This window comes from Taudactylus pleione, unplaced genomic scaffold (assembly GCF_031769625.1).
Source record: "Taudactylus pleione unplaced genomic scaffold, aTauple2 ptg000225l, whole genome shotgun sequence".
In the NCBI taxonomy this organism is placed as follows: domain Eukaryota; kingdom Metazoa; phylum Chordata; class Amphibia; order Anura; family Myobatrachidae; genus Taudactylus; species Taudactylus pleione.
This window is the reverse complement of record NW_028284627.1, coordinates 7,346,358-7,359,453: the sequence shown is the minus strand read 5'-3', so window position 1 is coordinate 7,359,453 and position 13,096 is coordinate 7,346,358. Positions and strand designations below refer to the sequence as shown.

Here is a 13,096-nt window from a genome sequence, read left to right as displayed (position 1 = left end):
TGTGGCTGAAATGATTGGTTCGTTTGGGCCCCCACAAAACAAGCTGGCAATTAATCTGTCCCTGCACAAACTGGCTCTACGGAGGCAAGATCTCATCCTCATCCTCCTCATCCACTGATTCCTCACCCTCTTCAGTGTGTACATCCTCATCCTCACAGAGTATTAATTCGTCCCCGCTGGAACCACAGGTCCCTCTGTACATTCTGGAGGCTGGTCTCCCTGGAAGAGTTGATAATTCATTTTATGAACATCATCTTCTGCACATTTTGTGGAAGCAACCTCCTACACCTTTCGCTGACAAGGTTCCCGGCTGCACTAAACACTCTTTCGGAGTACACACTGGAGGGGGGGCAACTCAGGTAAAATAGACCCAGTTTGTACAGGGACCTCCAAATTGCTTCTTTTTCCTGCCAGTACAGGTACGGACTGTCTGACATGCCTACTTGGATGCTGTCACCGATGTAATCCTTTAACAGACAGACGCACGCTAGTCGCTGCTGCTTTGAGGATGCAAGTGCGGCTACAGCCCACACAATTCACAAAGACAGGAAAAAAAAAAAGAATATTTTTATTGATTGTGGAGTGCACTTTGAGGGTTACACCACCCTTTAACAGACAGACGCACGCTTGTCGCTGCTGCTTTGAGGATGCAAGTGCGGCTACAGCCCACACAATTCACAAAGACAGAAAAAAGAAGAAGAATATTTTTAATGTTTGTGTAGCACACTTTGAGGGTGTCACCACCCTTTAACAGACAGACGCACGCTTGTCGCTGCTGCTTTAAGGATGCAGGTGCGGCTACAGCCCACACATTTCACAAAGACCGAAAAAAAAAGAACAATATTTTAATTGTTTGTGTAGCACACTTTGAGAGTGTCACCACCCTTTAACAGACAAACGCACTCTTGTCGCTGCTGCTTTAAGGATGCAGGTGCGGCTACAGCCCACACATTTCACAAAGACCGAAAAAAAAAAGAAAAATATTTCTATTGTTTGTGTAGCACACTTTGAGGGTGTCACCACCCTTTAACAGACAGACGCACGCTTGTCGCTGCTGCTTTAAGGATGCAGGTGCGGCTACAGCCCACACATTTCACAAAGACCGAAAAAAAAGAACAATATTTTTATTGTTTGTGTAGCACACTTTGAGGGTGTCACCACCCTTTAACAGACAGATGCACGCTTGTCGCTGCTGCTTTGAGGATGCAAGTGCGGCTACAGCCCACACAATTCACAAAGACAGAAAAAAGAAGAAGAATATTTTTATTGTTTGTGTAGCACACTTTGAGGGTGTCACCACCCTTTAACAGACAGACGCACGCTTGTCGCTGCTGCTTTGAGGATGCAAGTGCGGCTACATCGCACACAAGTCACAAACACATTAAAAAAATAGTTTGGTTTTTTTGGAGCACTTTGAGAGTTACACCACCCTTTAACAGACAGACGCACGCTTGTCGCTGCTGCTTTGAGGATGCAAGTGCGGCTACAGCCCACACAATTCACAAAGACAGAAAAAAAAAGAATAATATTTTTATTGTTTGTGTAGCACACTTTGAGGGTGTCACCACCCTTTAACAGACAGACGCACGCTTGTCGCTGCTGCTTTGAGGACAGTATCATATGCAGTGACAGTAGACTTGTCAGAAATTGTTGGCACGTCCTTCAGTCCGGACCAGATGTCCAAACCAGCCCTTGACTTATGACACAGGCGCACGCTTGGCGCTGCTACTATGTTGATGCACGTGCGGCTACATCGCACACAAGTCACAAACACATTAAAAAAATAGTTTTTTATTTTTTGGAGCACTTTGAGGGTTACACCACCCTTTAACAGACAGACGCACGCTTGTCGCTGCTGCTTTGAGGATGCAAGTGCGGCTACAGCCCACACAATTCACAAAGACAGAAAAAAAAAAGAAAAATATTTCTATTGTTTGTGTAGCATGTATCACACTTTGAGAGTGTCACCACCCTTTAACAGACAGACGCACGCTTGTCGCTGCTGCTTTAAGGATGCAGGTGCGGCTACAGCTCACACATTTCACAAAGACCGAAAAAAAAGAACAATATTTTTATTGTTTGTGTAGCACACTTTGAGGGTGTCACCACCCTTCAACAGACAGACGCATGCTTGTCGCTGCTGCTTTGAGGATGCAAGTGCGGCTACAGCCCACACAATTCACAAAGACAGAAAAAAGAAGAAGAATATTTTTATTGTTTGTGTAGCACACTTTGAGGGTGTCACCACCCTTTAACAGACAGACGCACGCTTGTCGCTGCTGCTTTGAGGATGCAAGTGCGGCTACATCGCACACAAGTCACAAACACATTAAAAAATAGTTTTTTATTTTTTGGAGCACTTTGAGAGTTACACCACCCTTTAACAGACAGACGCACGCTTGTCGCTGCTGCTTTGAGGATGCAAGTGCGGCTACAGCCCACACATTTCACAAAGACCGAAAAAAAAAGAACAATATTTTTATTGTTTGTGTAGCACACTTTGAGGGTGTCACCACCCTTTAACAGACAGACGCACGCTTGTCGCTGCTGCTTTGAGGATGCAAGTGCGGCTACAGCCCACACAATTCACAAAGACAGAAAAAAGAAGAATATTTTTATTGTTTGTGTAGCACACTTTGAGGGTGTCACCACCCTTTAACAGACAGACGCACGCTTGTCGCTGCTGCTTTGAGGATGCAAGTGCGGCTACATCGCACACAAGTCACAAACACATTAAAAAAATAGTTTTTTATTTTTTGGAGCACTTTGAGAGTTACACCACCCTTTAACAGACAGACGCACGCTTGTCGCTGCTGCTTTGAGGATGCAAGTGCGGCTACAGCCCACACAATTCACAAAGACAGAAAAAAAAGAACAATATTTTTATTGTTTGTGTAGCACACTTAGAGGGTGTCACCACCCTTTAACAGACAGACGCACGCTTGTCGCTGCTGCTTTGAGGACAGTATCATATGCAGTGACAGTAGACTTGTCAGAAATTGTTGGCACGTCCTTCAGTCCGGACCAGATGTCCACCAGCCCTTGACTTATGACACAGGCGCACGCTTGGCGCTGCTGCTTTGCGGATGCAAGTGCGGCTACATCGTACACAAGTCACAAACACATTAAAAAAATAGTTTTTTATTTTTTGGAGCACTTTGAGAGTTACACCACCCTTTAACAGACAGACGCACGCTTGTCGCTGCTGCTTTGAGGATGCAAGTGCGGCTACAGCCCACACAATTCACAAAGACAGAAAAAAAAAGAACAATATTTTTATTGTTTGTGTAGCACACTTTGAGGGTGTCACCACCCTTTAACAGACAGACGCACGCTTGTCGCTGCTGCTTTAAGGATGCAGGTGCGGCTACAGCCCACACATTTCACAAAGACCGAAAAAAAAAGAACAATATTTTTATTGTTTGTGTAGCACACTTTGAGGGTGTCACCACCCTTTAACAGACAGACGCACGCTTGTCGCTGCTGCTTTGAGGATGCAAGTGCGGCTACAGCCCACACAATTCACAAAGACAGAAAAAAGAAGAAGAATATTTTTATTGTTTGTGTAGCACACTTTGAGGGTGTCACCACCCTTTAACAGACAGACGCACGCTTGTCGCTGCTGCTTTGAGGATGCAAGTGCGGCTACATCGCACACAAGTCACAAACACATTAAAAAAATAGTTTGTTTTTTTTGGAGCACTTTGAGAGTTACACCACCCTTTAACAGACAGACGCACGCTTGTCGCTGCTGCTTTGAGGATGCAAGTGCGGCTACAGCCCTCACAATTCACAAAGACAGAAAAAAAAAGAATAATATTTTTATTGTTTGTGTAGCACACTTTGAGGGTGTCACCACCCTTTAACAGACAGACGCACGCTTGTCGCTGATGCTTTGAGGACAGTATCATATGCAGTGACAGTACACTTGTCAGAAATTGTTGGCACGTCCTTCAGTCCGGACCAGATGTCCAAACCAGCCCTTGACTTATGACACAGGCGCACGCTTGGCGCTGCTACTATGTTGATGCACGTGCGGCTACATCGCACACAAGTCACAAACACATTAAAAAAATAGTTTTTTATTTTTTGGAGCACTTTGAGGGTTACACCACCCTTTAACAGACAGACGCACGCTTGTCGCTGCTGCTTTGAGGATGCAAGTGCGGCTACAGCCCACACAATTCACAAAGACAGAAAAAAGAACAATATTTTTATTGTTTGTGTAGCACACTTTGAGGGTGTCACCACCCTTTAACAGACAGACGCACGCTTGTCGCTGCTGCTTTAAGGATGCAGGTGCGGCTACAGCCCACACATTTCACAAAGACCGAAAAAAAAAGAACAATATTTTTATTGTTTGTGTAGCACACTTTGAGGGTGTCACCACCCTTTAACAGACAGAAGCACGCTTGTCGCTGCTGCTTTAAGGATGCAGGTACGGCTACAGCCCACACATTTCACAAAGACAGAAAAAAAAAGAACAATATTTTAATTGTTTGTGTAGCACACTTTGAGGGTGTCACCACCCTTTAACAGACAGACGCACGCTTGTCGCTGCTGCTTTAAGGTTGCAGGTGCGGCTACAGCCCACACATTTCACAAAGACCGAAAAAAAAAGAACAATATTTTTATTGTTTGTGTAGCACACTTTGAGGGTGTCACCACCCTTTAACAGACAGACGCACTCTTGTCGCTGCTGCTTTGAGGATGCAGGTGGAATCTAGACGGGATTTGGAACCGGGGACACACTACCTCCATCAATTGTCTAAATCCCACTGCACCAATGGCGGATACCGGACGCACGTCTAACACCAACATAGCAGTCAAGGCCTCAGTTATACGTTTTGCTTCAGGATGACTGCTGTCGTACTTCATCCTCATCGCTAGGGACTGTTGGAGGGTCAATTGTTTAGTAAAAGTAGTGATGTTCCTACTTCCTCTCTGGGATGATGAACAACTCCCAGCAGCAGCAATAGCACTAGGAGGAAGTGGTTCTTGATCTTTCCCTATTTTATTTTTATCGGAGAAAGTTTGGTCCTCCATTTATGTTATATTGATATATACGTGCGGCTAAAGCGCACACAAACACAGAAAATTATTTTTTATTTTTGCTGGAGAGTAGTGCACTTTGTGGGTTACACCACCCTTTAAGAAATGAGCCAGCCGGCTCTTTACTTATGGGACACAGGCGCACGCTTGGCGCTGCTCCTTTGTTGATGCATGTGCAGCCACAGTGCACACAAGTCACAAACACAGAAAATATTATTTTTTTTGGTTTGGAGTGTACTTTGGGGGTTACAGCACCCTTTAACGGTCAAGCCAGCCGTCCCTTTACTTATGACACAGGCGCACGCTTGGCACTACTTTGTTGATGCACGTGCGGCTACTGCGCACACAATTCACAAACACAGAAAATAATTTTTTTTTTGGTTTGGACTGGAGTGTACTTTGGGGGTTACAGCACCCTTTAACGGTCAAGCCAGCCGGCCCTTTACTTATGACACAGGCGCACGCTTGGCACTACTTTGTTGATGCACGTGCGGCTACTGCGCACACAATTCACAAACACAGAAAATTATTTTTTTTTGGTTTGGACTGGAGTGTACTTTGGGGGTTACAGCACCCTTTAACGGTCAAGCCAGCCGGCCCTTTACTTATGACACAGGCGCATGCTTGGCACTACTTTGTTGATGCACGTGCGGCTACTGCGCACACAATTCACAAACACAGAAAATTATTTTTTTTTTGGTTTGGACTGGAGTGTACTTTGGGGGTTACAGCACCCTTTAACGGTCAAGCCAGCCGGCCCTTTACTTATGACACAGGCGCACGCTTGTTACTACTTTGTTGATGCACGTGCGGCTACTGCGCACACAATTCACAAACACAGAAAATAATTTTTTTTTTGGTTTGGACTGGAGTGTACTTTGGGGGTTACAGCACCCTTTAACGGTCAAGCCAGCCGGCCCTTTACTTATGACACAGGCGCACGCTTGGCACTACTTTGTTGATGCACGTGCGGCTACTGCGCACACAATTCACAAACACAGAAAATAATTTTTTTTTTGGTTTGGACTGGAGTGTACTTTGGGGGTTACAGCACCCTTTAACGGTCAAGCCAGCCGGCCCTTTACTTATGACACAGGCGCACGCTTGGCACTTTGTTGATGCATGTGCGGCTACTGCGCACACAATTCACAAACACACAAAAAATATTATTTTTTTAGCACTTGGGGGGAGCACCCCTGATGGACAGAGCACCCCCTGGACAACACTACAGCACCCCTTTAGGACTGGGACACTGCACAGGACTTTGGAGTGGACACAGCCCCTATGGAGAACTGACTGCACAACACAGTCCAGCCAGCCCCTATGGACTTTGAAGTAGTGGACACAGCCCCTATTAACAACAGCAGCACAGCACAACACAGCCAGCCCCTATGGACTTTGAAGTAGTGGACAACAGCAGCGCAGCACAGCACAGCACAACACTACTCTGCACTACACTACACAGCCCAGCCAGCCCTAACTCCCACCCTCCCTCTTCACTGTCCACAGCCGAGTGAGAAAATGGCGCCGACGCGGGTACCTTATATAGGATCCAAAACCCGCAAGACTCGGAAGGCGGGATGATGACGTTTTGCCTCGATTTCAGATCCGAGTCAGGCGGGAAAAGTCGAGCCTGACTCGGATTGGCCTCGGATCGGGGGGGTTCGGATTTCAGAAATCCGAACCCGCTCACCCCTACTTTATAGACAACACAGCAGCAGCCTTCAGCCCCAAACCTCGACAGGACAAGCTGGTCAACTCACTGACACAGACAGTGACAGCAACACGTCTGTTCAGTTCACCTTCCACACCCGAAGTGAAAATGGCACCAATCACCGGGACCTTTATAGAATCCAAAACCCGCGAGAATCCGACAGCAGGAGGATGACGTTTTGCCTTGTTTTGAGATCTGAGCCACGCGGGAAAAGCCGAGCCTAGCTCGGTTCTCGCCTCGGATCTGGAAGTTCGGGTGGGTCCGGTCCCACTCATCTCTACTTTTAATATTGTCTTCCACCTGCGCCTTTCCCTCAGTATCTCCTGGAGTGCATTTCTAAAATCTACAGTAACAAGGACTATCCGATGTTATATACATTTTCATGGGAAAAAAATGTAGCACTTTGAAATGATATGTGTCCTACTTAGTCACTTCTCTACAGAGCAAGATTATTACGAGAAAAAAATCTTTAATATTAGGAATCAGAATTGAAAGCGTTTCCCTGTCTTCTCTGTAAATCCTATGACTTTGGTCTAGTTCCACACAGGAAATGAGCATGTTGTTGGCTTCAAGCCTCATAAAATTTAAGTGCTGATTTCTAGCGGGTAGCATTCTCCAATAAACTGGGAGGCGGATTACGACTATACAGCGCGTGGCTGCATTATAACAAGATAGAGTTGCTGGCCCCTATAGTATTGCTGTTAACCAAATAGGAAGCAACCACTGAATCAATATACTCGTTTATTATTGCACAGAGAAAAAAACAGGCTTTGTTAATCTTTTCTGCAGACTAACGTCTTTTCTAGCTGGATTTAAGATCAGTGTTGATAAAGTAAAGGTCATATGTTACTTGAACATGATGTCGGCAGCCATTTTGTGATCTAAATGAGTATGCAGCCTACTGTAACAATTCACCAGAAAATAAGTGACATCACTGAGGCAGAAGCCATTTAGTGTAGCTGTGCTGCTTGGGATCAAACTATTTATTATCATAGACCAGATTTCTAATTTTTATGGATTTTAAATTCCCATATGGGATTGCGCTGACTTGTTTAGTAATCACTATTTTTTTTTTTCAATTTCTTAATAGTTTCAAATCAGTTCTGCGTTTCAGTTTAGCGTGTTCCTCATGTTTTACTTACATGAAGTCACATTGTAGCTGTGGTACCACATATCTCTGAACTGCATGCATATCAGCTGTCCTGTTTTCTGCGAGACAGTCCTGATTGGAGAATTCTATCCCACCATCCCAATCATCGCTGCATTATCCTGTTGTCGCTGCTCTGTATAGCAGAGCCGCTGTCAGTGGGTGCCACGTGCATATGCCACTGGTGCAGTGAATGGGTGGCTAAAGAGGAGTCAAATGTGTAAGGGGAAGCCTTGTGCTCCTGCCCTGACGTGGCAACGCTCCCAGTGTGACGGGGACATACTCCCCATCGCGGCAGGGCCGTCTCCTGCCCCGATCCACTGAGCTGAGATATATGCATCTCTCCTAATTTAGGTGGGACAGTCCTGATTTCCGGTGGCTGTCCTGACAATCAGCACATTTATCTCAACGCATGTCCCTGCTCACCATGGTCATCTATGCTTTTGTGCTGCAGTTATACGCACATCCTTTATATTCCAGTTGATAAATGTAGAACCACTTTTCATCTGCTGAAAATATGTTTTATACTAGAAGAATTTATGTTTTTCCAAGCTGGGTGACAGCAAAGCAAATGGGGTCCAGGCACAGTATGACATCTTCAATTGGTTTGTTCTTTCTCAAAACTACGAACTTTAATAGTTTCAATGTTATTAAGCACTATATGGAATGCTTATTCAGCCACCTGAAGGACATAACAGTTAGGGCCTGATGCTGAGTTGTAGTGCCGGAGTAATAACTGCATTTTTATGCAATTGCCGCTACAAAACCGGGTGGGTCCCTCTACGTTGCCCCCCGGTGACGCATTCGCGGCGGAGATCCGAACCAGGATTAATAGCGATATGCTGCTTCCTGCTTCTTGCCAGGACTAACTCCTTTTGGAGGATTAGAGAATTTTAGTAAATTTGCATGAAGATATTCATCATCACTTTGTAAATGTACGATAAAAATATTTATCACATCTGCATTAAAAATGCGGATTGCTATTAAAATGCCCCAAAGACTTGGAGCTCAGCACTGCATAGCAGTAGGCAGGACTGCACTGAAGCAAAATGTGTAGGAACTTGCCCCTTAGTCCAGAAAGTAAACAGGCATGGTGTGCAGGGCCGGATTAAGAGGGGGCAACAGGGGTGGTCGTCCCAGGGCCTCCACACACAGAGGGCCCTCACACTGGTCGGTATGACCCTGTAATAATAGCCAAGAACAGATGCCCAGCTTCACCTGTTCCCGGATGGGGGCTTCTGTGCAGGGACGGGCTGGGATGGGGCAGGATGCCATGTGCCCCCAAGGCTGCAGCCACTTTGACGCTTTTTGGCTGGTATTAAACAAGCCCAATAGTACTTGATGCAGCTGTGCCGGGCCGCTATGAGGGGGAGTAGATCCTGGGGCCAATCAGGAGCATTGGTGAGCGGATAGTAGCGGAGGCGGGCCGAGCTGTGCTGACTTGGGAGTCGGGACAGCCAAAGCATGCAATTCATAATAGTTATGCAACTGACACTACCAGTCCTGCTGGCTCCACCCTTTGCTCAGGGCCGGTGCTTCCATTAGGTCTTAAACTTCCCCAGCACAAGTTACCAACCTGTGTGTGCACTGCTCCTCAGCAGATCTGCAGCACCCAAATGAGCCGCGTATTTAGGCTTCCTCCCTCCCAGGCTTCCTTCCTCCTCTTTCAGCCATAAGTACTGATTTCACACTCCACACTACCTCCATGGAGAAGGCAGATTCGCGCTATCTGGCCCCTGCTTCTGTTAGGGACAGTGTGATGTTATGTCCCCTGAGATATCCATGACCTCTGTGTCTGTTAGTGGTTCTGTGAAGCTGCACACAGCTGCTGCCCATATATACTGTAGATAGCTCATGTGGATTTATTTTAGGAGAGCCCTGGACACCCCTCTTTGATTGCAGCATGATCCTCTGAGGCCCTTCTCCCCATCCCTCCATGGCTGCCTAGTTCTCTTATGAGGGAAAGTGGCCAGCGGAGGTCTGATCAGGGCACGGGTCCAGACAATAGCAGCAGATCTTGTGTACAGTCACACTTGGTGAAGATGTAAGATAGGCAACAATCTAGGTACTGAATATAGTAGTTCTAAAAAGGCATTTGAGTGTGAGAAGCAGTGGTTTTGTCAAGCAAGGGAATTGTCTATTGGCATCCTAGTATGGGTGATTGGGTAAAGAGGTTCTGGGGGTTGAAGTGATGAATGGATACATGGGAATGCGTTGATGAGTAATGGGTTAATCAGTGTTGGATGGATTGAGGTTAATGGGTGCTGGAAATGGGTTTTAATCTATACAGCTGTGTGGTATTGCTGTTTAGCAAACAAGGGCACTGTGGGGTGGAGGCACTGTGGAGCATACAAGGGAGGGCACTGTGAGGTGTCAAATTTATTGGAAGGGGCCCCCACAACTTAGTTGCCCGGGGCCCCAAAAGCCTTCATCTGGCCTTGATGGTGTGTAGGCAGTGGTTAATTGCAGTTCTAGAGTTTGTTATTATAAATGTAATATATGATACAGCACATGTTCTACGCATACTGTACTTTTTCATATCACAAAATTGTTTTTTTAATGTGAAGGTAAACCACGGTGGGATGTAGTTGGTTACGGAGTAAGCACTTTTTATTTCATTTCCCTTAAATCTGTGGTTTACTGTGGAAAGCAGAGATTTGTTCGCATAAAATGTGCACGGATGCAAGTTAGCACAAGGAAAAAAATTTAATGATATTGGAAAGGTGCCCAAACAGATTTAAATTGTGCTCTATGACGGTGGTTTCCATACAACATCAGAGACTGAATTCCAATATGGGCATCCTTCTAACTTAATTTGATCAGTGGGTTTTTTTTAGACTGAGTCCTTGATTTTTCTCTTTTCAGTCTTAAATTACTTTTAGAGTCCCATTTTGAAACTATTATGTAGGAGCAGGATATAAAAAGCAGACTGATTGTTCTGTGACCAGACAACCCATTGGCACATCTTGTAGAGACTAACCTCCCAATTTGTGTATCCTTGTTTTACCACTTGACAGCAAGAGGGATGACTTGGCACAGTTAGCAAAAATCATCAAGAGCCCAAAGAGAGGCAGATTTATAGGTGTTTTATTTTATGAAAAGAACCCGGCACAGCAAGAACTGCTTCCAGTTGTGCTAAAGTGTAGACATCACATAAGCCCAACTTCCTACTACTTTAGAACCAACCCTTCCATTGGATAAAACTGTTTTCTCCTTAGATATAGTACTCATTTAATGAACCTGCTGAGTGTCTCTTCCTGATTAGTGGAGCCCTGGCGGTTTTCCTGCCACATTGCAGGTCATACTTGCCAAATTTTGAAAAGTCCCATCAGGGGAGTATTCCAGAGGGGGCAAGGGCAAACGTGTAAGTGGTGCCGGGGAGAGGAAGGGATCATGGTGTTGCTGTCACATTATCTCGACCCCGACTGGCCGTTCGCTTGGGAAGTGGGTGGCACAAGGAAGGATGGCCCACTATATCGGGAGTCCAGTAGAGTCCCTTGAATTCAGGAATTTCCCAGACATTCCAATACAGTTGGTAAGTATGGTGCAGGTAAGTGACCATAACTTACTTTTAATTATTGAAATAATATTCTTGCATAAACTACAAGGAAAAAAAGCTGCAACCTAAGACACTCACACTGTACTGTGCTTTAGTGTAGTAAAATTGAAGTACATAAATCATGCATAGATTATGACACAATACATGTTGTACAGTATTTAATATGAAACACAACACACCGGTCTATACTGTACATAGGGCCTGATTCAGCAAGGAATGCACGGATGCAGCCGTACGCAATCGGCCGCTGCGAGAATATGCTAATGAATGCATACGCACGGCAATCGCAGCAGCATAAGAAGACGCCCAACACTACATAATACCACCCACTTCCCTTTACTTGCGTCCTCTATACCTGGCAAGACAGCAGAACCATCGGTAACATCGAGAACCATTGGACCCATACGCACAATAGTGGTTGACCTGACCCACCCGCAGACATAGCGAGACTTCCTGTGCGCAACTAGACCTCAGGCTACGTCCGCCGCCGCAAGGGCTTAATTATGCCCTGAAACGCCATCCAAACGCACAAGCACCCCTGCATTTGCCCGATCACTCCCCTCACCACCCACAAACAGCACTTCCTGTCAATCTCTTGTCCCTGGGGCTGCGGACTCCCAGCGTACGCATACTCCATCACACTGCCCAGTTCGCGCATGCACACTGCGATGCATGCGCAGACCAAAACCATCAACCGATTGCGTGCGTCTGCATCCGTGCATTCCTTGCTGAATCAGGCCCATAGTGCACTACATTATTCAAACTTTGCTGAGAACAACAACATTAACGACCATTAAAGGAGAAGAGAAAGGAAGAGGGAAACACAGGCCTGAAGCTTTACTGAAGACAGGTACTCTACATAAGGAGAGATGGATCACTTTTCTTCCTTACTGTCTAGCACTGGTGTAACTACAGACCCCGCGGTGGCTTGGGGGCGCGGGAGCTTGTGGGGCACTGTGGCAGCAGATTCCATGCGGACTAGCCGTCTGCATGAAATCTGCAGAAAAAGGCCCTCCAAAAATGGCCTCCGCTTCGGAGGAGACAGATGCTAGGACCTCTAGCATCTGTTAGTCACCTAGGCAGGGCGGTAGTGCGGACAGTACATAAGTGCCGTCCGCACTACACTATTAGCATAACAAACACACAGCCGCCGGCGCCGGTGGTTGTGTGTTTGTTTTAGCAGCCGATGAGAGTCAAACAGACTCTCATCGGCTGCTGCGCCCACTGCCGGAGCTGGGCATCTTCTGGCTCCCGCAGTGGCTGATGGCAGAGCCCTCCCATCATGCAGAGTGGGCCAGCCCGGGAGGACGCCAGATGGAGGAGTTGATGCCGGAGCGGGATCAAGGTAAGTGGAGGTCTTTTTTTTTGTGTGTGTATGTGTCTGGCCGGAAGGGGGGGGGGGTTACTACTAATGGGCGGCATTGCTGGGGGGGGGGTTAACTACTGGTACTGCTGGGGGAGGGACTACTACTGGGGGGCATTGCTGGGGGGGTTACTACTACTGGTACTGCTGGGGGGGGCTACTACTGGGGGGCATTGCTGGAGGGGTTACTACTACTGGTACTGCTGGGGGGGACTACTGGGGGTATTGCTGGGGGGGTTATTACTACTGGTACTGCTGGGG

General features: G+C 46.5%; 1 protein-coding gene across 1 annotated transcript in view; it reads left to right on the top strand.

Annotated features, from left to right (window-relative positions):
- The window catches only part of ABTB3 (ankyrin repeat and BTB domain containing 3), a 346,709-nt gene that overhangs the window by 231,229 nt on the left and 102,384 nt on the right, over positions 1-13,096 (top strand). The gene's annotated exons all lie outside the window — the stretch shown is intronic.